Source organism: Aulonocara sp. 'chitande type north' Nkhata Bay, linkage group LG20 (assembly GCF_057382095.1).
Source record: "Aulonocara sp. 'chitande type north' Nkhata Bay isolate Kocher_YH1m ecotype deep benthic linkage group LG20, A_spYH_male_GT1.1, whole genome shotgun sequence".
NCBI classification, from domain to species: Eukaryota; Metazoa; Chordata; class Actinopteri; order Cichliformes; family Cichlidae; genus Aulonocara; species Aulonocara sp. 'chitande type north' Nkhata Bay.
Genome location: NC_141363.1, coordinates 4,566,123 through 4,588,040, shown reverse-complemented (window position 1 = coordinate 4,588,040; position 21,918 = coordinate 4,566,123). Strand labels below are relative to the sequence as shown.

The 21,918-nt window shown below is 43.2% G+C and overlaps 1 protein-coding gene across 6 annotated transcripts in view; it reads right to left on the bottom strand.

Annotated features, from left to right (window-relative positions):
• The window catches only part of rerea (arginine-glutamic acid dipeptide (RE) repeats a), a 133,653-nt gene that overhangs the window by 82,474 nt on the left and 29,261 nt on the right, over positions 1–21,918 (bottom strand). For 3 of the 6 annotated variants that reach the window (XM_086278326.1, XM_086278321.1, XM_086278323.1), the window contains exon 2: positions 17,151–17,231. The exons of 1 other annotated variant lie outside the window; for it this stretch is intronic. The gene's annotated coding sequence lies outside the window, so the exon portion shown is untranslated. Of the gene's footprint in view, positions 1–9,529; positions 10,096–16,481; positions 16,656–17,150; positions 17,232–21,918 lie in introns of those variants that run through there. 2 more of the 6 variants (XM_086278324.1, XM_086278322.1) reach the window with 2 other exon arrangements.

The following is a 21,918-nucleotide window of genomic DNA, read 5'->3' as shown; positions in this document are numbered from 1 at the left end:
TGAAAATATGGGGCTATCGGACATGGGCTCGACTTGATTACGTTTTTGTTTTAAGTTAAAAAAAAATCTCTGATCAGCAGTGGCAAAGCCAGTCCTGATCGAATTAGCGCCGCACTAAGAGCTCCATTGATCTTGGCGCTCATCTGTGCATATGAGGCCCGGAAAGGCAGCTGGTAATCCAATAGCAGCAATGGGAAGTGCTTCAAGGACTCTGCTGTGTTTACCCACCTATTTCCTACGTAGAGAGGCAAGATGTTAGTGCACGCCACTCACTGGGCTGATTGGAAGCCTCGGGGCCTTGGGAACGCCAGTGAAATGAATAAGAGCCGCAGTGTGACCAAAAGCAAGGTACTTGAAAGCTCAAAGTAATTGCTTTCACCACAGCTATCACGTAATGAGTAAACAGGATGAATCAAGCAGAGCGTAGATCAGTGTTTAAATGAGCTGTGCAGTAACATTCAAGTCCTAATAGAGGCTTCACTTCATAATCCTGGCCAAACCTCTAAAGCCAAGACTGATGTCAATTGAAAGGTTCTTTTTCACAAGAGATTTAAAGTGTAAAGTCAGGAGAATCGATGCTGGGAAATCTGTCTTTACACTGCAATAACTTCATTGCATTCGGCACCGATGCAAACCTTTGCAATCAATTTTGCATGACGTGAATGACATCGAACAAGAACCCACAGGGCAGAGATCATGTGAAATGAAACAGAGCAAATCTGAGGCAGTAAAGGGCAAAACATGCAGCTGTTTCTGTTTTGGAAGTAGTTCAAGTGTGGTGCACCTGGACAGCGTTCCTGTTGTGCATTAAAGATTGCGGCGCTGCTGCCACAACAATGACGTTTCTCACACACGTGCACACACACATGTAATCCATCAAGGATTCATGAGTGAATGTTCAATAGCAGACCGAGTGCATTTCTCTCCTTCATATCACTGCAGCAAGAAAAGAGTGAGAACTCTTCATCAGCCCACAGGCGCACCACAAACACACACTACTCTCATACCACACTAATAACCTTGGGCTGTCTACCAATGGCATGACTTTATGGAACAGTATGGGCTCTAAATAGAAGCTCAATTTCTCACCAGCAGTCTGTAACAGCTCTATTTCAGCCACCCTGTCATTAAATATTTATCTTAGCAGAGTGGCAGATACCAAGGTGATATAACCATTTAAAAATCCAAATCTAGGCCTTTTTTTCTGCCCCTCGCACTCTCACTCACTCCTCCACTGCCACAACAAAGACCTATTTTTAAAAGGATTATCTACAAGTGTTCCTTTAATCAGTGCACGGCAGAATTGTAGAAATCCCTCAACAACAGTCCCAGAGGAATACCTTTCTCTGAAGCCCTATCAGGAAGAGGATCTCCTTCACCGACAGCAGGCTGTGAGTGAGTGGGAGTGAGTGTGTGTTTGAGGATGAAAAGATGTGCTGCTACCTTGCTATGATGTCCTCTCTAACAATCTCAGAACAAAGGCCTCCATTTTGAAGTGGAGTTATGATGGCATGGGGCTCTTAAGGTCTTCTGTTGCTGTGTGTCCTATTGCTTTCTATCCTCTTTGTTAGCCTGCTGTTTGTTATACTTGCGAGATCAGCCACTGTTGTGGGTGGCTGGGCATACTACAGCAACCGGTGTAGGGCCCGAGTGGCAAAGCCGACAGTCTGTGGGAGGGATTGTGGGCGTTATAGATCACTGGGAGACAGATGTCCAGTCTTGCCCCTGTGCTGACACAAACACTAACCCCAAAAAGCTGTGTGTTTGCAAACTGGACTGTTTCCTGATGGGTCTTAAGTTCAACTTTATCAGACTTTATCAAGGCAGCATTCCACTGCTTTGCTATTTATAAAACATGCACTCAAGAGATAAACGTAGGAGAGCCAAATCAGTGATATTAACAATGAAAAAAATCTGGTTTGTGTTATTACATGAATCTATTTTTTCCCCCTTTATAAGATAAAGGTAGCTAATCATCTCCAGTACACCCACATACAAAAACCGATGAGCTTGTTAAATTTACTTTATTTTCAAGTAACTGCAAAGTGGGATGACCCTTGGGTGTTAACTTTTAACAGCAACCACAATAAGCACATACCCACTTAAATCACCTGGATAAATACATAAAACCTGTTAGTCTGCAGTAGCCTGTAGTTTCCCAATAATACTGCACCATCCCAGTGGCTGTGTTGCGTGAATTCCTTGTTTCAAGAAGAAGTCCTTAATGACGTTAGCTAAAGCGGTATACATGCTCTGTTATAATGAGTTGTTTGTCTATTCCCTCTTTATACTAGATCGTGAAGCTGTGACACCACGAGTGCAGTGGGCTGCTGGGTAATTTTCATTTAAGACTAGACTGAAGACTGAAAATTAGTTCCCATTTAAATGTCAGAAATTTTCATTTTAAAATGTAACTGACTGCACTGTCGCATTACTTCAAACAATAGATGCCATTTAACTCTTTAGGGTTACTGTTAGTTGGCTTTACGCTTAAAAGTCAGCTAACAGTAACCCTCGAAGCGCTTGAAGCAGTTTCTGTCTTTTCTGGTTTCTGTCGATTTCTGGTTTGCTTACAGAACAAATGACTGGGTGTGCATTAAAAGCTGGTGAGCGTGGTCTCTGCCTATGCAGGTACACTTGGAAAAACCCGGAAACTAGTCTAACAATGATCAAACCATGTCTTTACTGACATATACTGAAATGTAAAAATCAGCCTTATTAAGAGTACAGGGGATGTTGGCAAAAGTCATATTTATAGGGGAAAGAATTCAAGTAGCTTTACATAGAAATTTTAAAAATAAAGTAGAACAATTAAAATCCCACATGCTCAAAAAATGCTCAGTTTGCCTTTTCAAAATGTTATGGCTGTAGCGGTGTATTCAACAATGTATTTATTGGGCTTGCATTGTTTCCAATTTTTGGATTTGGATATTCTCTGCTTTTGTTTTTAAGATGCAGACATGTATAAGAGCTTGAGTATACAAGCTGAGACTTTTCTTTATGTGATCACTTTACACATATATTAAAAATCACAGCACAGTCATTATTCTTACTGTGCATAATTTGGCTGTGATTACAATATCAGGCAGAGCAACACTTAACGCCCAATCCCCACTCCCCCTTCCCTAACAAAGTTTGGAAGCCTAAAAACATGGATGTTCAGGACAGATTTAGTCGAAGTCTACGCATCTACAGTCTGATAAACATTACAAGCTGTCTTCTGCTGGAAAACAAGCAGCCTGATTTTGTGAGCAAAAATGACAGCAGGTGTGAGCATACGAAGAAATGCGAGTTTGGATAAAAGCATAAGCATTTAATGAATACAGTGAAAGCCTCTGGAGAACAGATGACTGGCAGGGCACTGGCAAGACAAGTATCATTGTCTCTGACAAACGCAATGAGATTCTCTGCCGCACTAAAAGTGTCATGCTCCAATAAGCAGAATCAAACCCTTTGAGCATCTGCTGTCTTTAACTCGGCCTCTCTTTGTTTTATTGTGCACTGTCACAGTTAATGATTTCCTCCAGATCTCCATTTTCCACATGCGATTTACATGTTTGAAATGCTCAGTTGAGCAGATGCAGGTTTGTGAAACAACCATTACTGCCAAGCGGAATCCTATGAGCGTTTGGGTAGAGCTTAGAAATTTCATTTCAAAAGCTAGGTTGATCAAGAGAAAACAGACAAGGTATCAGCATATTGCCTTTCAGTTTCTTCTTGTTTACATATCTGAGTTGTGCAGTCATCCCTTCCAGAGAGAATCGTGGCCAGCAAAAACAATTACACTACCCCCGCCCAAGCAAAAGCCTCTCACTGGCTGCCTCGACTCAGCCCGACAATCGTGCCCTTTAGATCTTTCTGTGAATTAACGCTAGTTAACTTAAATCACTGACAGACATCAAGAATAGTCATTAGCCTGTCTTTTAAAAAAAGAGAGAATGATTTGCTGGTTCAGGGAGATCATCTCCTTACACGCAGCCTGGGGCAGCCCTCACTGTCTAGCTCATTATTTTTGTAAGAACAAGGCCACTGATGAATCCTGTTGGATTAAATGTAAGGTGTTCCTGTTATGACCTGGCTTATACACACGCACACAACAGCCGCCTGCATAAAGCTGGCTCCTTTTACAGACAAAAGAAAATTAAGTTACTCGCCAACGCCGCGAATATACAGATAATTCTCCTTCGGCTGAGCTGCAAAATCAAAGTGAGATTTCTGGAGTACATCACTCCCACACAGCTGCACACTCGGCTCTGAGAAAAGCTGTCAAATGTTGGGCTTTTTGTGGATATTAGCTGAGCTGACAAGTGCCAATGATACACTGTGAGTGATAAAGACATTCATTCCTGCTCAGAGTTTTTCCAGATGTGATAGTCTGCAATGCTCCAGCGCTTCATTTACAGGACAGGAAAAAAGAAAAGAGTCTGTTGCTGTGCGCCCCCCCATTTACGTTGCCACGGTGACAAATGAAAAGCAGAATCACCCACACAACTAATCAAATGAGTGAGTGACAACAAGTCAATATTTTCTCATTGTGTGGACAAGCAATATATCTGCACAGTAACAGCCTGTGCTGCAAGGCTTGAAGGCTTAGGCAATGCTAGACTCGGAGCATTATGAGGATAATGTGCCAATAATCTGGCTCGGTGCGGCTGTTAAGACCAGCGCCAATAAAAAGACACGGTATCAATAGAGAACCACTACCAAGTACGGACTGAATTACCAGTGCAACAAACATAGTCTAGACTCGTACTTAAAACAAGAACGGAGCATCATGTAATGGCTACAAGCCAACAAAGACAAAAGATGGAATTGGACATTGATCTGTGGAGGTTTAAGAATAAACAAGACATCCTCAGAGTAACCCTGAACAGTATGCAAACACACCGTACTCAGATGTGAGAGGAAACAAGAATAAACGAACATTTAGTGCTCAGAGAATTAAGACTGTGTACATTTTACGTAAACTTCTTAGGGCTCTCTTGTCATTTTTAAAAGACATCTCCTTAGAAAAAGACAGCAACACACACACATAAATTAGCCTCCTTTTGATTGCATCCTCAACATAAAATGGAGTAAACATCATCTCTACAAGCTTGGTTAAACACGAGCAAGATCAATGGGCAAATTTATCAGCAAATATTACCATTCGCTGCCTGGCAAGTAATCATTAAGGAATGGCACTGATGCATTATTCATTGGCTAATGTATAATTCAGACTTAATAGCAGATTTATGCATAAATAAAGCCGTGATACATTTAAACACATTTAATGTTTACTCACTAAAATAGGATATGAATGCACAGCATTAACGCATCCCCACTGGTGTCATTTGATTAGCTGCTACTAATCCAGAGGATGCGGGGACATCAGGTGGCAATAGCACATGGATTTTATGAATACATGCTACTAATGCAAAACATCTCATCTAAAAAATAAATATAGAGTAGCTATCTGGGGGTAGGTGCCTAAAACAATGTTACACGGTATTACGTTCTGAAGTAAATAAGAACAGGGATTGGTCAATAAAGCCCAGGCGTGCTGTAATTTAGTATTCTGTCATGCAAAGATTTGTGCGGCTGTCGCTTTATCTCCTTCAGACATCAGCGGTGATTAAAGCTCATATCAAGATTGCGGAGATGTTCTTGTGGTAGTGTCCGAGCTGGTGTCAAAGGGACAGTCAACAGGGAGGACGAGGGAAATAGAGAGGACGCACAGGCTCCATCTGACTGTGTTCAGAGCAGGCAGCCCTGTGGGGACCGCCATTCCACTTTATGGCCATGCACTGAATTAACAAGGCCAGATGTCCCCCCACTTAACATGTGCGAAAAGTGCCCTCTGATGGGCTCAGCTGCTTTAAGGATGTACAGACATAGAGCTGGAGGAGGGAGGGTGGAAGGAAAGGAGATAGGGCCTATTTTCAATTATCCCAATTTCTCACTCATCGCTGGCTCCTGAGGTTTTTGTTAATTAAAGATATCGGCTTTTCCTCTGTGCACACAACAAATTAAAAGGAATTTTCTATGAACAATCAAAGCACCTCTCCAGTCCTTATTTGCTCTCCATTTCAGTAGTCACCCACCAGAGGGTACTGCCTCCTTAGCAGTTCCAGTACCACTGTTTCATGTGCACTGTGTCAATCCGCGGCTAATGTATTCTAATGAGTCACCAGTACACCGCTATCTGCAAGGACAATAGGTTGCGAAGTGGTGAAGCAAGCTCGATCCATTTAGAAATGAAACCTGTCTAAAAAACTCCACAAGTCCTGGAGAGATTTATCATCGCTCCTCAAAACCTCCAGTCTGCTTCTGTGCAGTGGGGGTGGTGGAAATGGTAGGAAAAGCTAGGACTTTCATTGATTTTCCACCTGGCTTTTCTTTAACAAGCCTGTGCTTGCTGTTCTGTATTGTCGAGGTCAAAAGTGGGAGAGTAACTGCAAGAAATGCCTTTAATGTGGCCTAAGATATACACAGTTGAGCCCACATTCAGAAAAAAACGGAGATGTAATTTACCTATGTTTAAGCGATAAGCATCTCACAACAGTTTGTTTTTCAGGGAGTCAAAGGCCACATGTGTTTTCATTCATGCAACCTATTATAATAACAACTGAATCGTTTTCTTTGTAATTACAAAGGAATACAGTTGAGTCATTCAGGCTATTACCCGAATGGAAAACATATCAAGACCCCAGCAGACTTTCTCATTAGAGAGAAAATGATAGGCCCGCCAACACTGCATCAATTACAACTCGCCTTTCTCTAATTCTTCATGCGTTACATCATAATGCTAAAAAACAACATACAGCAACCTCAAAGGTGTGTGGTTTTTTTTCCCTTTCTTTTTTTAAATTCTAGCAGCCAGCAACTGCCATCATCCTGACACCGAAGAGGGAGAAAAAAAAAGGGGGCAGGGACACAGCGTGGTGCAATCCCACTGAGGGCCATCATGCGAGCAGATTAAATAACATTTTTCCAATGCCCTGTCAAACATTCAGCCGCCTCTGAGCAACCAGACAGCCGTTACAGCCTCACTCTATGAAGCATCTCTCTCTCTGCATGGTCAGAAACAGCCTCTTTGATCTAGATATCGCCCCTCAGATTCCTCAGAGGTGACACTCATACACGCGCCCGTATGTGAGCTGAATGTTTACTAGCTCTCTGTACCTTGTCAGCAGTGAGGACTTGTGTTTGTAAAGTGCGGTGGGGTAGTGGGGGTGGCGGCGGCGGTGACTCACGCCGCTACCTGCTTCCCCTGGTTTACATGAATCAAACAACACAGTCTGCGGACTCGGATCAAATTCCACATCAGATTTCATTTCCCACAAACACTAGTATAAAGCACTGCAAATAGACAAGATTGAAATGATACCGACAGCAGTAAGGCGGTGTGTACATAATTAAGATTTAGGTTGCTATACTCTCATCTGATAACAGCCTGAGTGCTGTGAAATGCTCGGCGCTCTCTTTCCATACAAATCCCACACTGCAGAACAACTCAGGCTCCTGTGTACAACTCCATTAAGAGGTCTGACCACTTCCTCTTTCGCTCCGTCCACAAGTAGTGAAACTAAATGGATATCCTAACCTCTGGGGAAGTGAAGAGGACGCCGCTTTAAAATGTGTTCACAAAGGCCAACTATGCAAGTTTTCCCACATGAGAGTGCAGGCTGAGACTGTGATTGCATGGTATGCAGACGTATATAAGTTAGAAATGGGCCCATTAGTGGCATAAAGGACTAAACCCAACCCTGCTGAAATAATAAAATAATACATATGGTGGGCCATCTTAATGAATGGCATTGGTTTACGTTTTAAAAAAAGCTCAGGATAATATTTCTGGCCTGTTTTAGTGGTGCAGTTAAGCTTAAAAGTAGTGAAATCAACTCAAAATCATCAACAGAGTGGCAGTAGGACCGGTCATAAACAAAATCAAATGATCAAAATCACAAATCGAGTCAAACACGGGAAACTAACAGACTGGCAAGCTGAGATTTACAAGTTAAAGGAACACTAGGAACAAGACACGCTGTTAAATTTTTAACCACACCTGCACCTTGTGCCTGATTCAGTGCCCCATATTCTCACTCACATGATTTTTTAAAGCAGTTGTGCCATACATTAATCACAAATACGCTGTCGTCCCACTCAAGCAAATTAATCGCATCTGAATCATTAAGGTAGAGGTCACTTCCTAGCTACCAAGGTGACCAAAAAGAAAAAACAGGCACAGGAAGCTTGGTGTGGTAGAGATTAACTCCTCGCAATTAGCAATGCAACTCTGAGTTTATGTGGTAGTTCAGCGCAAAAGTCCAGCAGAAGGATTCCAGGAAGGGACTGTTTTTACACAGCGCAGAATGAAGGCAATCACCGCTTCACTCCCCCCCACCCCTCCTTGATTTGAATCTGTGTTTGTGCTTATGTGCCCAAGTACCCAGTGGATTCAGCCTCTGACACCCAGACTTACTACGACCAATTTACAGCGGTTTAAGTAACCACCCCCCCCCCCCTCCCTCTGCCATAACTCGAAAACAGTGGATAAGCTGCCTTTCAGACAAATAACTGTAGTCTGCTTTAAAATCCTAAGCTGCCACCTCCTGAACATACACACAAACACACACACACACACACATCCCACCAGCCACCCCCCCCCCCCCCCCCTCTTGCTCTTTTCAACCCCAGAGCCTCCCCCACCTCCACCCCCACAGTGAGAGCTGCATGTGCTCCAGCCAGAGTTCACAGCCTCTGGGGTGCTGAAGGGGGGGGGGGGAATCAAGTTAATTTGGTGGGTCCTTCCATAGTTTGCAACTGGCAAGGCCGTTCTCACAGACAGTAAACTCCCCCATCTTTTAAAAAAACAAAACGCTCCACTTAGCCTCCATTATTACAGCTGGATTACCAATTTATGACATGACAAAGAGTGAAAATCCAACAGTCGAGCCTATAATGTTACACTAGGGGAAATCCCACTAGTCAGAATGTATGTACGACCAACTCACTGAGACTCATTTTGACATTTCTCCTGTAAAAATGCAACTTTTGTTTTTGGTCTTTCTTTTTTTTTTTTTAGTTGTTCCTCAAAGTTAATTGATTGCTAAAATGCTTGAGCACGAGGAACTTCCACATGTCTGATGTTTCCTTCCCTGGCAGCAAAAACTGCATTGCAAGCCCAGTTTCTGTTTACTTCATTTTTCACACTTAAAAAAAAAACCCATTAGCTGCTGAAACTACTGTTAGAGTGCCCGCAGGGTCACGGAGGTTGTGTTGTGGGGGTCTGCTACAGTCCACAGGAGATACAACTTTGCAGCTCAAAAACAGTTGAGTGGGGGTCACACTTCCTCCTCTGGGTATAAACAAAAATAAGGGCATTTCAGACTCAAACTGTGCGTGTGCCACCCGGCTTTTCGCCTTGCTAGTGCCCAAATCCAGTGTCTTTATCACACACATACACACACACAGCTCCCAGTCTGCCCCCCCCTCCAACCACAACTCTCCTACAATCTTTTTTTTTTTTTTGTATTCAACTACTCACCCGCCAGTCTGCTGATTCTTTGGGAGTCCCACAGACTGCTGCAAACAAGTTCAAAACGCGATCCTTGCCCAGGATGACCCACCGAACTTAAAAAGGCAAGCCAGCTGGACTTAATCCAAGACCCGGGACAAAAACGAGGCGAACACGGACACTTTTTCTTCTTCTTTTTTTGTATCCCCCCACTGAAAGAAGAAAACGCCACCCGCACGGAGGGACTCAGGCGAGCACTTGCTTCAACAAAAGACGGTTTCACTTTACTGATAGGCTGCTCACGTCCGGAATGAGCCCGATCAAAGGCACTACAGCGCTAGCGAGTCCCCCCTCGAAACTGCTCCTATTCCCTTTGGCCGTGTTGTTGTTGCTGTCGATGACAGTGTCCACAAGCAAAGTAACATAGCGCTTGTTTCGAGGGGTAGGAAACCAGCGAGTTCGCCGTTAACAGGCTCCGCTTCCTTTTTCCACACACACACACACACGCACACACACCACGATCTTGCTCTCTCTCTCTCTCTCCGTTTCGCACACACACACACCACGCGCACGCTCTCTCCCCCTTTCTCTCTCTCTCTCCTCCTATGCACACACTCCACGCTCCCTCCGAGTCTGTAAACCTCCCCCCTTCCTCCTCTTCTCTTCCTCCCCTCCTCCTCCCCCTCTTCAGCTGTTCAACAGACGCATCCACATGGCTGACCTAGTCTTTCTTTATCCAGACACTAGTGAAGGAGAATTACGCCGACCACACTCAAAAAAAAGGCGGAAAAAAAAAATCCGAGCGAAACAAAAACATGGACTGGATTCAAATAATCGTCATGGACAAAGATGGGGTGGGTTGGTGGGTGGTTGGGGGACGCCATTGGGGGCTGCTGATTGATGCCAGCGCCGTGGGGACACCGATGCGTGTGCGTGCGCGCGCATCAGGAAGCGAGGTGCAAGGCGGCCAAAGTAGCCCCACACGACCTTCATCATCATCATCATCATCACCAAGCGATCAATGACAACGCTTATGGGGAATGTGACTGAAACACTAAAGCGACACAATGAGAGCGTGCAGTAGCGCTGCCTTTGTAAATAATTGCTTAATAGCCCACATTTCCCGCGCCACGCGGCACTGACACGTTCCTTTTCTAAACGGTGACACAAATATATAAATAACTACATGTAACGCCATCCTTACGGTGCAGGTCGCTGATTTCTATCTGAAAACATTAGTACGTGCACCCCCTCCCCACCCCTCCAGAATATACACCAGAGAGACGTGAGTGGATGCCGCTCGGGTTTGTAGGAGCTCATTTGCATTTTTGGATAATGAATTAATTAGTCACCCCACCCGTTAAAAAGGCAGAAACAAGCAGGGATGATAATGTGACTAGTCCATTAGCCATAGTTCGTTTTTTTGCAGGGGGGGGGGGGGGGTCTTTTTTATTTTTATTTTTTATTTTTCTAACGGTAAACCTGTACATTTTTCCAAGGTCCCTGCGCTCATTTTGTTGAATTTCACGGTAAAAAAACAAAAAACAAACAAAAAAAAAACGCACAACACTATTTAGTCCCCCCCCCCCTTTTTTTTTTTATTTAAATCTAAATGCTGCCATTAAAACCTGACGGCACACTAACACACCTGGGAAGAGCAGTGACACAAAGATGGACTGTGTTACCTTGTAAATTAATAGGATAATTTTCATTTCACCCAGTGAGTAGCTTGACACATTTTCATTGTCTTAAACATGATATTGGATCACTGTAAAAAAAAAAAAAAATCCAATTAACTAAAGCAAATAGTGCATTGGGCTAGTTTTTTTGGCACAAACATGGGCAGCAGGAGAGACAGGCAGTGAGGATTGATAGAAATTGAGTTGAGGGGTGGTGTGCAGGGGGCTCTTCATTGTGCTACAAACCACGTTGGTCGTCTTCATTTCAATGGCAGCGGTGTGGTGGTGGGCTCTGCTGTGTAACAGAGTGCTGGTAAAAACCTTTTCCAGCTCCTGAGGCAACTGTCCTGACCCCCCGCCCCCACACCACTTAGAAACCCAATACCATGAGCAGCCACAGCTCCTCCCTCATCACAGTATGTATACATTTCACAGGATCAGTGTTTATGATATTTACACACAGTCTCCCCTCCTTTCCCCGAGACGCACAAACACTCAGAGGGTCCAGAAGGATGGATGGGGAGATGGAAACGCACGTCTCCCTCGGTTTCTATCACAAAATCAAAGCGTAAAAGATTTTTCAGTCTAGTGACTCAAAATGCCACCATTCCCAGCACAGCGCAAGGCTTAAGTTGGGCCCAAGACGGCAGTGAAGGGCGAGTGCAGCGAATCCACTCTGAAGGCAGTGCGAAGCAAAGCTGGATTGGCTGGCCCGGGCAGGCTCCCCTCCCCGGCAGATGAGATCCCATTATCAGGCGGACGAGAACTCCACCTCCAGGATTTCACAGCTCCTCTGTTTATCACATGGCTCTGTCAAGTTGGGCACCATTAACCGATAATGAAAGGAGACAACCGGTGCAGTTACAAGCAAAGCACTCCACATTCTACAGGCCTAAGCATGTATCTGGGAAGCTGACTGTGTCTATTCAATTCTGTTCAGCATTCAAACGGCCCATCACAATACCTTTTCCCCGAGCGCCCCTCTCTACAGCTATAGCGCCTTCGATCCCGACAGAGCAAAATCAGGTTGGTCTCTGTTTTTGAATTTGGAGGCAATGAAATTTAACAGAGCCGCTTTAAAAAGGGGGGAAAATGGCACTTTCCTATAACACTCCCTTCATAAAGAATATCAGAGGAGAAGAATTTCAGTAGAAGTTAAGAAAACCAGAAAAGGTGGATGATGACGCACGCACGCACGCACGCACACACACACACACACACACACACACACACACACACACACACACACACACACACACACACACACACACACACACACACACACACAAAACAGCACATTAAACCAAACACAAGCTATCATTTTGAAATACGTTTTCCCTCAACCACATCAAACACAATTAGTACAAGTGTTACTGAACAAAAAGACTGCCACTGAATCAAAGACCCACATGCCCCTCCCCGGTCTGTCTACTCCATTTATGGTTTATAGGACTCTGTAGCCACTTACCCTCATTAAAAATGAATACTTGACAAAAGCTGTGGCTGACACAAACTGTTTGCTTTAGCCTGATTTCTCTGTGCTGGAGGAGAAGAAAAAAACAAAACAAAAACAAGCCACTCAGGCAGCAAACGGAGAGCAGGGGAGACAGAGAGACAGACAGAAGAGGGGGAGAAAGTGCTCAGCAACACAAATAAGTCAGCCAGTAGCTGAAACAACAGAAAAAAGTGACATGGATGACTGAGCCAAGCCTGTGAGATAGTTGGCAAGCCTCAGAGGCCTTGGCCTCTTAAGCACTCATATCTAGTAACTTCATTTAATACATTCACCAGGGATGAGCAGACGAGTTGAAGGAGGGGGGGGGGGGAAAGGGATTTAGAGAAGAAAACAATACTTGTACACCAGGAAGAGGGTAAGGCTGTGGTGGTGCTGGTGCTGGTGGGGGTGTGCTTCAGAGGCTCGACTTTAACACATGACTAAATCTCTACTGTGTAACAAGCTAACTTCCCCCGCTCCCAGCACATAATAAAAGGAGGCAAAATGGATGTGCTAGCTTGATCTTTGTAACTATTTTACCATTCTTAGGCAGGTATTATCTAAAGGAGCCTTTATTCTTGTATTAGATATTCGAACAGTGCTCTTCCAGATGGGGGCTTTAAAGCAGTGACTGTCTCCACCACACGTACTATATCCATAAAGAACAAAGGCTCTGTGTGACTGCTGCTTCAAGTTACTGTTCCTCATACTGAGGCGAGTGCTGAAAGCCCCTCCCCTTTCTGAGCTGGCAGGCGAACCCAAAAGAAGGCTGACTTCAAATCATTCATTGCCCCTTTTAGCTTTCATAGATTCTGAAGAGAACACTTTACAAGTTGGGGGAATCCAAAGGGAAAACAGGGTCTTGCTCGACTAATTAAAGCACAGACTTTGCCTGGAGCGGTTTGAGAGAGGGGAGGAAGCAATAAAACAATCCTTTTCAATCTCCCAACAAAGTAACTCAAGGAAATTACTCAACTAAATATGGTTAACTATACGCTTGTGGATAGCAAGACTCAAGATTTTTAGAGGTTGTTGCTTTAGCTGAGGAGAATAGCACTCAACAGAGGATGTTTTCATTAGAGGAAAAAAACTGCAAAGGAAACGGAGGTTACGCATTGCTCTGAGTAAACTGCCTTATCAAGGTGACACAACTTACTGAAAAATCAAGTTGTCTGTTGGTTTTAGTCCAAACAGGCAGCTAGTAATTAAGCTGCTACCTAGTAGGCTTTATTTGCTGTCATTAACACAGCTGTAAAATGTGAGAGAAGCCAAGGAAAGGTATTTCACTTTAGGCAATCAGAGCAAGGTCTAGCCTTGCATAGCTATCTTGTTTACATAGCTATTCACAGTCACATTTGGCAGCCTTGCAACACTCTGAAAACCAAGACACTTGTAGGCTACATATGTCTAATCTCTTTGCCAAGCTACACAAGCTACTCAAGAGAGTGAAACTTGCTTGCAGCAGCCATTTGGTTAAAGTATTGCATATTTAAAAAATGAATGTAAGTAAACCTTACTCCAGATGGGGGTAGCTGCCACCTGGCAGATAAATTGATGAAATGGTGGTGGGAGACAGCACAGCATTTTTCTTTGTAAAAATACAGCACTAACTGATTGCTCATTTGCAGACTTTGATAAATGTGTGAGTAGAAAAAAAAACAGCTTTTAATAGAAGTGCGCCCTGTCTGAATTCACACAAAGAGCGCTCCGCAGCTTCCATTAGATCACAGCTTGCTGAAATGAAGACATTTTTTTTAAAGGGCCAAGGTAAGAGTAAATCGGGGTGTGAAACTATTACAAAATCAGATCATTCAAGTCTTTACATGGCTGTAAAATCTGATTCTAATATAGAGCAGATTCAACGCAGTCGCAAACAAACGCACGTGTGTAATACCTCAGATGCTACAGTCCCTGATTTTCCACAGACATTCTTCGAGCTCTCACATGGACTGTCTGTGTCTGATTCTCCAGGCAAAACAGGGCCTCATTCATCTGAATAAAAGAGCAGTTCAGCCTGCCGTGGCTGCACTGAGAACAGACTCTGAGGAATGAGACTATATTTCCAAGAGGGCCACAGAGGGACAAGGGTGCAGGCAGGCAAGGCAAGGCAAGGCTGTGGTGCAAAAAAGAGGAAGTTTACATTTCAGGCAAATCCTTTTGTGTACAAAAACACGGCAAGATAAACAAACAGCACATGTGTCTGCTGCTCGACTCGGAAGAACCTGTTCCTGAGTGGAGCTGTGATTAAACGTGATCGGCACGAGCAAATGAAGTCCGCTGTGGTCGTGAAAGCAAGAAATGGGGGGGTGGGGGTGATTACTGTGTGGTCTGAGGTAGCCAGCGACTGCTCCATTTCACACAGAGCACATGGCAGTCTCACCTCCATACACTGCCACCCTGTGGACAGTGACAAGAGGTACAGCTTCATGCTGCTTCTATGGAGGATCCTGGAGTGAGTGTGTGAGAGAGAGGAGGTGAGCCAGCGTTCATTATGAGTAAAACCAAACATTTACTCCACACGCTAATTCATGACATGTGTATGCTCAATATGGCACAATGGCCCTTTAATGCTGTATTTTTCCCTCCAGTGCCGACGCTTATTCAGAAATCAATTATTCTCCTCTGGTCACACTCGGCTTCTCTCAGTGTGTAAGCTAATGATTCAGCCATCTAGTTTACGGATACATAACGGTAACTAGAATAACCACATCCATTATAAGTCAGAGTAACAAGCATCTAAAAGTCATTCAAGTTAATTTTTCACAGCTTTCCTTTTTTCCATTTGGCATGAATAATAGCAGAGAGAAGTAATCTCAAAGGCAAATGTACGGTCAGCATGTCAGCACTGGGTGCGGTGAGAAAAAGATGTGTTATTCAAAGAGACAGCACACAGTCAGGGTGTTGAGGCTGTGTTATGAGATTAGACTGTTTTTTGTGGGAGCGAACGGTTAAAATCAGTCTGTGTGCAGCCAGAGCAGACAGTTTGGAGATCAGTGCTGAGGTCAAGAGGAGCCACTTAGCTGTGCTTTGGCCTTCCAACCCCTACAGCATTCAGAATCCACTGTTCCACAGAGGGAGTAGATAAAACGCTTGGCAGCAGACTTGCAACAAGAGATGGCTACATTTACTAATGTGCGGCGGATTTATTTATTTCTTTTTAAAAGCTACAAAATGGAAATTAATGGGAATCGCTAGAAAGGTGGGAAGCTTTCTCATTAGAAAGGATATATATTAGCTTAGCCTCACTAATGCGGTTCCCCTATAGGCATTAAATCTTCGGTACAAACAAAGCAATAAGCAACCAAGACTAAAACCTATACCTCTCTCTCAATCACTGCTCAACCATGAAGGTCATCCTGCATTTTCCTCTTCCAGCTATTATCCCTGTGATTTCAGACTAGTGCTAAATGAGATGTACAATTGCGATGAGATGGGAACAAAAAGTGTCCTTTTTGTGCTAAAATCAGAAGATAACATGTTGCAAATCATTTGTGAATACATGACAGGGATATGAGATGCTAACCCAGTTGGAAAGACAGTTGATATTCAATGTTGAGCAAACTGGAAGCCTAAAATTGTAAGTTTCTTTATAGTGGGGAACAAACGGCGAGGAATAAACAGTGGTGGGCTTGTGCAGCTTTAGTTCAACGAGTCAGCTTGTACCAGAGCGGTGGATGGAGGGGAAATATAGATGGCTTGAGCGAGGGAGTGCAAGCTGTAGCTCTCTCTGTTCCTGCACACATCAGCAGCAGGAGGGCAGGGATGCGCGGAGGCCACAGCAAGCCAATTACCAAACTCATTAAGTAACCTGCTAGCTGGCTTTGAACTGCAGCTCCCTCCATCATATCACGACTGGATTCTCCACCGTTGTTGTGGACATCTCGCACCTCTTCTTCTTCTTCTTTCTTTTTTTTTGGTTGTTAAATAGCTCGAGAGTGAATCCAAAAAACTGACACAATAATTGCATTTTCACATGCATTCTCTGGAATTCAAATGAAAGAAATCACAGATGAAACTGCAATTTTAAAAAAAGAAAGACAGACAGACTGGCAGCTTGAAGGTGTAAGTTTGGCAAAAAAGCAGCTGCAAACAAAGGAGACCTGCTTATACAGCAGGTAGAGGGAGAGGGGAGGAAAAAAAGCAAATAATGGATCAAAACACAAACACGAGAATTGATTGGCGTGAGCTAGCAACTGAGGGATGAATCAGCGCTGACAGGCTTGAGCCGTTCTCTCCGGGAGCACTGAACGCAAGAGTCAAAATGGCTGCAAACAGGGAGGAGGAGGAGGAGGAGGTCAGTGCATGAAGATGATGATGGAGAGGTATCAGGCTGAGAGCACAAAGGCCAGGGAGAGAACATGATCAAGGTCCAGTGGGTGGGGTAGGAACAGAACATTTTTTGGGGGGGGGGGTTAGAGCAGAGCAAAAAACACTGCACTCGCCAACGCTAGAGTGTCACAAAGCATTGTTGACTAACCTTGACTGCATTCACCTCCTAGCTCACTGCCACACTTCCTTTCAACAAGTATTGACACAACGACAGTCTGCAAGAGAAAAACTGGAAGGGGGTGGGGGAGGATAGACACACACACACAGAGAGAACAGGGGAAAAGTATGAATGAGGTGAAAATGGAACAAACGAGGTGATAGCAGATTGACAGTAGAGGTGTATGTGTAGGTGAAGATGGCTGCCATCTTTGCCGTCATGTTGAACATGCGGCGAATGTTGCCAGCGAAAGCCATGAAGCTGTACAACATGGTAATAATGACACTAATTATTTTGTACCGCACATTTTAAAACCAGCATTTACAAAGTGCTTTGCAGTACCATTCACATTTTCTATGTGGAGATTGTAAGCATTTGTTCTAAGCCAGTATTCATTTCCCTCTTCCCCAACAAACCACTCTGGATGCACACAGATCTAAGCACTTATGCCTGCAACACACACACACACACACACACACACACACACACACACACACACACACACACACACCCCTGAACCTCCCCCATTATCCCATGAGCCCTCTCTACTCTGCCTCGCTCTACAAGAGCTTGGAAATAAAAACATCACAGCTCTGCCTCGCAGCACCTGTTCAATAACATTGACATTTCACATTCAGCATCCGCACACTGAGAGATTCCCTGCATTTACTCTCTTTAACACGTAGAAGCACAAAACACACACACACACACACACACACGCACGCAAGCCAAATTCGTGCCAACGTATGCTTTTTAATGCCGCAAAGGCGGCTGCGTGTGTGCAGATGCACGTCCGTCCCGCGTACGTGCCTGCAAGACGAGGGGTAAAAAATTCATTTGACTAGCTGAGGTGCACGTCTTAATTTTATGAATTTTTTTTTTTTACAATTGACTAATTAAAAGATAGCAATTATTTCTTTGTGCGTTACAGAAACTGTGTTCGGTGTGTTTACGTGATATGACTCAGTAGCTTCCCTCATATTATTTTTTTCAGCACAAAACACATGCAAATCTCCTCAGGATCATTTAGGAACACTTGTCAATATTGTTTAGAATAATAAGAGACAACAGTAACTGTTTCACATGTTCATTGTCTTCTGTGCTTTACTGGAAGGGAGTGGCTGGGCTTTCGAACCAATCGTGTATCGACGGCAAATTAAGAACAAAACAAGACGACACCCCCAGATATTTACCCCACGTGCACAATTATTCTGTTTGTTCTCTTTCTTTCCTCGCCTCTGATGTAATACTCCTCCTAAATTCAGCTTGCATGAAATGAAATGGTCTGTTTGATATTATTCACTGCACACCTGGTGTTATTTCTTTTAAATTCAAAAAACAAAGTATTTCTATTCAAGGCAGTATAAGCACTGTCGAACGGCAAGCTGGGTATGCTGTTGTCTGACATTTGGAGGGGAGGGGGAGGCAAAACACACTCAATAACCACCCGGACCAGCATGTAATATTTATATTTGCTCCCAGATCAAACTTGCCAAAGAAGATTTTGGGGTCAAACATGTCTGTTTTAAACATTTGGTATGATTTTCTTTTATGTAACATGCTGCTACAATGCCAGTCTTCATGTAATAGTTGCCACCTGAGGAAAGCTGAAATGTGCCTGCTTCCATGGCTCAATGGTGTCATCAGGTGCAGCCTAACCTGGAAGGCTGAGCAGGGGCATCTGTTTGACAGCATTAGAGAGCATCAGAGCCCCTGCCATACACAGATTAAATGGCAGTAAATCTGAGGATTAGATTCATGTATGAATAGCCCATATTGATTTTGCAATCTCTTCAGTAACTCTGGGATTTTCACGGTGCAGACAATGTGGGCATCAAGCGTGTGCGCGCACATACACACATGGGCTCATCTATCTGCCTGGTTTTTAAAAGCCTCTAAAATCAGTCTGTGACTAACCCATCCCCATTTTAATCTGCTCATGTCTCCGCCTACAGGATGTATTCGAATAGCACAAGGCATGCAACATCATTCCTTTAAAAAACTGCCCGTTCATCCAGCCTCTCTGAGTAGCCACAACAAAGCAGAGAGAACTAAACAAGCTCAAGAGGCCTAGAAACGTCCAATCCTATATATTGTTATGTGTGCTCATGTGAGAACAAGATCGCTTCCATGCTCTTTGAGTTGAGGGTTATTATTTGTGAGCACCATGGGTTGATGTGGACGGCCATAGCGCCAGGATTTCTCTTCTTTCGGTGCCTCTTCTCAGTCTTAAAAGCTAAATATGCATGCTCTCTCTTTCTCTGTTGCTCTCTCTCTCTCTCTCTCTCTCACACACACACACACACACACACACACACACACACACACACACACACACACACACACACACACACACACACACTTGAATTCATTCAACCCTGACGCGACCTTTTTGACACGAAAATCCCAAAATCCTGTGCTGAAACTCAAATCCCCTCTGACCACTATGGCCCTTCGGAAGCAGGATGACATCAAAAAGAAGCGCTTTGCTTTCATGACTTTAGTCCACCCCTCAGTATGTCAGCGTCTCTGGCCCTCTGCCACATGCTTGTCACACACACAAAATAAAAAAACACTATTTAGAAACATACGCAGCACATACAACATGAAGAAACCAAAGATAGCCTGAGCTGCAACTTCCCTATTTCCACACACAACGAGGTGGGCGTCAATTGTGCTGTGATATGAAGGGGCTTCCAAAGCAAACACACTATACTCCTTTCCCCTTTACAGCTACACAAAACATGGATAAAGCCTATATTTACAATATATGTACAATACATTTTTCTTGCTTGGCAACCTGCAGCAACCTGACAACCTCATTCAAAATGGCTGCTCTGGTCATCATGCGTGCCCTTAGCCACCTATGGAGGCGCATGAAACTGATTACCTGGTGATTGGTTTGTATTGGGAGATAGCTCTATTAACCTTTGGGTAACACAGGTGTGTAACCAAGTAGAACGCTGCTCTTACTACACGAGAGAGACTGAGAGAAAGAGAGACATGGAGAAACTCGGTGTGACAGCAGAGCTGCTCCAATTAGGTAAGCACATTGAGCCGTCAGGCCACCACATTCATCAACACACAGAATGCCAGTCAGCAGCACCAGAAGGCTCGCCCGCCTCTTTACCACGCTACTGTTACTGTGGTGCAGTCGGGAGAGTGACAGGGAGGCATTTGCAAAGCAGATTTGGACCATTCTCCCCAGCATTTGGCAGCGCAAATGTTTCTATGCATGGTTTGGGTTGTTTTTACTCGCATTTCCCTTGTCCTAATAGACTGACCACGGGCCGCTAATGATATCATTATCATACATGCACTGTAATTATCTCGACCCACCGTGTGCCAAGATCAATGGACGGCAAAATTTGGATCAATTGATGAGTCTGCTGCTGTTAAGCTGCCGAAACATATTTCGCACACAGTCGATGTGCTGTTGGATGGGCTGTGAATGAATTGGGTCCCTGCCTGTTTTCAGAGTGCGGCATCCAGACATGGGGTTAGGCAAGTGGATCTGTGCCATATAAGAAGTGAACTAAACTGGCAGGGCTGGTGAGCTTCCCTCTGCTCTTCATAATGTCAACCACAGCCACTACTGCTGGACACAAAGCCCCAAACAACAGTTTAACATTTCTAACAAAGTCAAAACAATGTAATGATTGTATATGTTTTTCTACTGTCTCTTTGTCACCATCATGTTTAAAAGAACAGAATTTGATCAAAAACCAAAGAATTTGCATGAAAACAACAGAATTTGAAAACAAACAACGGAATTTGAATGAAAACAACAGAATTTGAATGAAAACAACGGAAGTTTAAAACAAACAACAGAATTAGAATAAAAACAACGGAATTTGAATGAAAACAACGTAATTAAAATGTACAGAACAGAGTTTGAATGAAAGCAACAGAATTCTAAAACAAACAATAGAATTTGAATGAAAACAACAGAATTTGAGAACATACAATGGAATTTGAATGAAAACAATGGAATTTGAATGAAAACAACACAATTTGAACAAAAACAACGGAATTAGAATGTATAGAACAGAGTTTGAATGAAAGCAATAGAATTCTAAAACAAACAATAGAATTTGAATAAAAAGAGTAGAATTAGAATGAAAACAAAATCATTTGAATGAAAACAACAGAATTAGAATGAAAACAACGGAATTTGAAAACAAACAACGGAATTTGAATGAAAACAATGTAATTAGAATGTACAGAACAGAGTTTGAATGAAAGCAACAGAATTCTAAAACAAACAATAGAATTTGAATGAAAACAACAGAATTTGAGAACAAACAATGGAATTTGAATGAAAACAATGTAATTAGAATGTACAGAACAGAGTTTGAATGACAGCAACAGATTTCTAAAACAAACAATAGAATTTGAATAAAAAGAGTAGAATTAGAATGAAAACAACAGCATTTGAATGAAAACAACACAATTAGAATGAAAACAACGGAATTTGAATGAAAACAACAGAATTTGAATGAAAACAATGGAAGTTTAAAACAAACAACAGAATTAGAATGAAAACAACGGAATTTGAATGAAAACAACGGAATTTGAATGAAAACAAAAGAATTAGAATGAAAACAACGGAATTTGAAAACAAACAACAGAATTTGAATGAAAACAATGTAATTAGAATGTACAGAACAGAGTTTGAATGAAAGCAACAGAATTCTAAAACAAACAATAGAATTTGAATGAAAACAACAGAATTTGAGAACAAACAATGGAATTTGAA